Here is a 5,495-nt window from a genome sequence, read left to right as displayed (position 1 = left end):
CTGGACAAAGAAGGGATTAAATATCAGCTCCACTTCCCGGCAGTGCTGTGGGTATGGAATGGAAGGGAATGCAAAGCATGGAATTCACAGGCGCCGATGAAGCCCTAATCAAGCTGCAAGAAACCTTTCCAGTCAAAAGGCCTACAAACACTGAGTGTAATGGAGACCTTCACGGGCAGAGGAGAGTCCGCTGCACCAAGAAGATGATGAAGTGAGAAAAAGCGATGAACATAGTGAGACCTAAGACCCGTTTATGGTAAATTGAGACATTATTTCCCCCTCCCCCCAGTGCAATCTATACTCTACTTTCCCTGTTCTTCTCTATGAAGTAACGATAGAAGTAGCCGATGCCAACGGGCTACATGGACACTGAAAAGACAATTCAAAGGGGGAAATATAGCATGTATGTTAACTGTTCTCTGTGTGTGTGTGTGAATGCATGTGTGAGGGTTGGGATGTTTGAGGGAGGGTGAATATGTGTAAGAGGGTGGGAGAGCAGTTGTGTGGCTGCATTGGGCAGGATTCCTCAACTGGAGGCCAGTGGGACAAATCGGGCTAGCAATAATATTATTATTTTTTACAAAATGTAACTAACATTCTCAGACACATGATGCAAATAGCCGCAAATACAATGTCCCAAGAAGGAAGTTACCCCACCTAAATAATGCAAAAGTTACTTTTTAACTTAATTCATGAGGAGGGAGAATGGGAGACAGGAGGGAGGAGGGAGACAGTCAACTAATAAAGCTGTCAGCGGACCATTTTGTGGTGCTGAAACGCAAAAGCTGCAAACGCTGCGCAAACAATAGGTGAACAGTGCTTGCAACAACCTTCATTTTAATTTTCAAATAACAAAACTTAATCATCTATTTCTTCCGAGCCTAGGCCTATATAAAACAGCCTACCTCAGCCGGTTTTTATGTGGCTTAACCGTATATTTCACAAGGGGAAAAAAATGTGGCCTAATAGAAGTGTTTTTTAAAGTTATTATTAGGCTTACTTACAAAGGCAACTGGCCAAAAATGGAGCATTCTACATAAAACAATAATTTAAAGAAAAAATGTCAAGGTCTGTAAATGTCTGCGTCTGTACCGGGAGTCTCGGGATGGCCTGCTCCTGTAACAACAGAACAAACAGAAAATACTGTCAACAGGAGACCTAAACAGCCATAGGACAAGCACTCACAATACTGTTAGTATTTATTAAATAAAGTCATATAGGCTATTAAGTTACTTAAATGGGAAAAGTTGCATTTCTGCTCAGACACGTTCTGGTGGATGTCAAATGAGATGGATGACTTACGTGAAAGCCAGTTCCTGTCGTAAGTCTTGATTGTGTTAATAGAGGAAATGGTGTACTCGCAGGTGTAAGTCGATCCAAACATTGTTAGTTTCTTTATTGTGCTGTATTCCTCTGCGCATGCCACCCAAAACGCACACAGGGACTCGGCACTCCTGAGCGCATAGCTGATTTGGCTCGATGTCTGGAATTCAATCAGCTCAGTTTGAATTGTGGCCTCATCCAGCAAGGGTATTGTTTTCTTAGCAAGGGAGGAGAATTCTCCACCTGGGCGACTGAGAGGATCACGTAGAAACGCAATGATATCCTTGGGCCTGCTGTAGTCTTCAAACCTGGTGGAGAAGTTGTCCCTTAGCTGATTGATGAAATCTTCTATCACTTCTGGGACAATGTTGCGGCCTGGTCCCTCTGCCTGTCATTTCTTCAGCGCGCTGAAGTGCAGTAGCCTTCCAGATGACAAGTCCAAATCGAAAAACTCAAGCTTCCTAGTAAAGGCCTCCACATTTTCCCACAATGTCCATGACTGTTTTCCCGCTTCCTTGTAAATGCAGATTTAACCTGTTTAAGTGACAGAATATGTCAGCCAAAAAAGCAACATTGGAGAGACAATTCCTCAATTTCCAGAATGTGAAGGTGATCATGCAGCTCACAGAATCCCTCCACCGCTTTTCCTTGACTCAGCCAGCACACATCTTTGGGAAGCAGATCATCGTGGGTGGCCTCCTCTGATTCTGCCCCTAGAATTTCTAAGCAAACAGCTGGAGTCAGGGCTTTCTCCTATAGAGGAACATATTTATGGAATGGTCTGCCGATCCATGTGAGAGACGCCGACTCGCAGTGGGGAAGATCTTCGTGGGCTATACTCAGCCTTGTCTCAATGGGGTAAGTTACTGGACTGTTGATAGCCCTTTGGTGTGGGGGCTGTGCTTTGGAAAAGTGAGTGGGGTTATATACTGCCTGGTTGTCCCTGTTCAGGGCTAACTTTGGACAGTGTCCCCCGACCCCTAGTATCGATGCTGCAATAGTTTGTGTGCCAGGGGCTAGGGTCAGTCTTTCCTATCTGTTGTAATTCTCCTGTCTTATCTGCTGTCCTGTGTGATCTTAGGTATATATTTCGCTCTCGCTCTCTCGCTCTCTGGGCAGTGAACATGTTTTTTCACACGAACTTAATCTGAAAGTTTCAGTATTGATTATTTTAAACCCAAGAACATGTTTTAGAATAGTAATCTTAGTAAGAAATATGCTAACATAATTGCCATTGCTAGCTAGATAGCTAGTTAAAATGGTTACCTAGCAACAAACATTTGTTTTGTAAGAAGATCTTTGAGAATTTCGTAATAAAATCATTAAATCTAATGAACTTTTTTTTCTTAAGATGTTTCTTAAGTTTTTGCGTAAGAAGTGTTTTGTGAATCTGGGCCCAGGTCTTTGAACACTACTTTGTTTCCTTTTCTGTCTCCCTTTCCTTCAACCCTAGCCACTCAGTCCATCACAATCTTTGCTCTCTCTCTCTCCCACTACTCTCTCTTCTTCCATCTTATCATCTCTCCCTTCTGCTAAATCCTTCTTCCTCCTCTCCTGATTTTGCGTCTTCGACCCGACTCTCCTCCCTTTCCGCAACCTATGACTCGCACAGTCCCTTTTCCACCCGGCCGGTTTGGCCCTCCCCTCCTGCTCCGTGGCTGAGTGACTCATTGCTAGTTTACAGAACAGGATTACGGGCAGCTGAGTGAAAATGGAGGAAAACTAAACTCCCGCAGGACATATCATCCTTTCACTCCCTCCTCTCTACCTACTCTTCATCTGCTAAAGCCACTTTATATCACTCTAAATTTCAAGCTTCTGCCTCTAACCCTAGAAAACTATTTTTTTTACCATCTCCTCTCTCCTTAATCCTACCAACCCCCTCTCGCCCTCCTCCCTCTCTGAGGACGACTTTTTCAACCACTTTGAAAATAAGGTTGACGACATCCACTCCTCATTCACTCAGCCTATTGAGTCCACTGGTCCCACTCACACAGAACTACCCTACAGAACTTGACCTCTTCTCCAGATTAAATCCTGCGACTAGTGAGGTCTAGCCGCCCGATAACCTGCCATCTAAACCCCATATTCTCTTACCTTTGCTACACCATCTCTGGAGACCTTCTCCCATTCCTCACTTCCCTCATCAACTCATCCCTGACCACTGGCTTCAAAATGGCCCAAGTCACTCCCCTCCTCAAGAAACCAACACTCAACTCACCTGACATCAAAAACTATAAACCTGCATTCCTTCTTTCTTTTCTTTCCAAAACACTTGAGCCTGCTGTCTCTGATCAAGTCTCTCGTTATCTGCCTCAGAACAGTCTTCTTGACCCTAACCGAGACTGCTATTCTCTGTGTTCTGGAGGCTATCCACACTGCCAACGCTGACTCTCTCTCTCTTCTGTTCTCATCTTCCTAGATCTATCCACTGCCTTTGACACATGAACCATCAAATCCTCCTCTCCACCCTCTCAGGGCTGGGCGTGTCAAGCTCTGCACACTCTTGGATTGCATCCTACCTGGCAGGCCGCTCCTACCAGGTGATGTGGAGATGATCTATGTCTGCACCACCATCTCCAACACTTCCTGAATAGATTTAGCATTTTCAAGCATTTATTTAAGTTGTACTTACATGCTTAATTTGTTTCTAGTTCAGCTTTTGTAACCAGTTCTTTCCACATAAAGCTGGTCCAGAACCTTTAACAACTATGAGTGGTAGATCCTCACTTTGATCCTCATAGCTCAGTTTTACAGTAAACTGTCCCATTACAGCAATGTTCTGTCCTGTATAAGTCTTTAGGTTGATGGCTGCATCCTCTAGTGACAGATGTGGAAATACACTCATACAATTCATGTGAAATTATGCTCACTGTAGTGATGCACGGGTTGACCTATGTGGTTATGTCAATGAAGGGCGGGTAGGTGGTGGGCGGATTGAATAAAGAGAAAAGAATACCTTAACATCCATAAATGTACATAATAAGCTTAAATTTTAGGGCCTAACTGTCCATGCAGCAAATGGCCTACACGCCAATCGCCAAATACTTGTCACACCCTGACCTTAGAGAGCCTTTTTTATTCTCTATTTGGTTAGGTCAGGGTGTGACTTGGGTGGGCAAATCTAATTGTTCTATTTCTTTGTAGGCCGGGTATGGTTCCCAATCAGAGGCAGCTGTCTATCGTTGTCTCTGATTGGAGATCATACTTAGGCAGCCCTTTTTCCCACCTTCAGTTGTGGGATCGTGTTTTTTTTTGTTAGTTGCTGTGTTAGCGCTACAATACTTTACGTGTCGTTTATCTTTCTTGTTTTTTGGTGTTCATTTAAATAAATTCAAAATGTATGCCTACCACGCTGCACCTTGGTCTAATTCCAACGACGGACGTAACAATACTTTTGGCAACAGGCAGGAAAATCGATCCACGGAGACAGAAAGGACAAGGTCAAAGTTTAATTCAATAAGAGAAAAGCTGCGAAATAGAGTTGAAAATAAAGGGAAGGGATGGTCTGAAAAGTCATGTTTGGGAAAGATTTGGTGAAGTGGTACCGGCTATGTTATGTGTGATGATTGTGAGGCGCTATACATATTCAACAGTCAAGTCAAATTCTACAGTCACAAGATGAGGACTTCCAGTAGGCAGATATCATGTCAAGGGAACTGTAGCCTCCTGTTCAGATGGGTTAAATGGAAACTGAAATCTGGACACTGACTGTAGGTCTATAATCTCTCACTTAGTCATACTATTAACTCCCGCAAAATTAAGCATTTCTTGCAGTAAAATGATACACCAAATATAGGCAAAAGTTTGACTACATAATTTCTGTTTCAGCATCTTGAAAGAATGTGAATGTACAGTTAGCACCTCTACACACGGTATCTATCTTTATCAGCATCATAAAAGCTGATCATTTTCACAGCTTTCTATTTCCTTGCAACCAGTGAAACTGATGTCATATGGAAATTTTGCACAGCAAATCTTTCCCATTTTATTTGTTATTGCATTTTCTCCCCGGTCCCTAATAGTGTTTGCTCTGCGAAAGAAGCAGAGATCACAGATAACTTTACTGGTGTCAATTAGATTGAATAATTAATTATATTGATTTATGGCACTATTTTGGTGAGCAAGGTTTTATTTAGTCTTCTAGGGCAACATATATAATGAGAGAAGAG

At 42.9% G+C, this 5,495-nt stretch overlaps 1 pseudogene; it reads right to left on the bottom strand.

The window, feature by feature from the left end:
* Window positions 1–1,063: 1,063 nt before the first annotated feature.
* On the bottom strand, window positions 1,064–4,065 carry LOC149975952 (protein ZBED8L-like; annotated as a pseudogene).
* Between the last annotated feature and the right edge of the window lie 1,430 nt (window positions 4,066–5,495).

This window comes from Oncorhynchus mykiss, chromosome 17 (genome assembly GCF_057628025.1).
Source record: "Oncorhynchus mykiss isolate SJ-2025 chromosome 17, ASM5762802v1, whole genome shotgun sequence".
Lineage (NCBI taxonomy): Eukaryota > Metazoa > Chordata > Actinopteri > Salmoniformes > Salmonidae > Oncorhynchus > Oncorhynchus mykiss.
The sequence above is the reverse complement of the archived record's forward strand: the minus strand, read 5'-3'. Positions and strand labels throughout refer to the sequence as shown.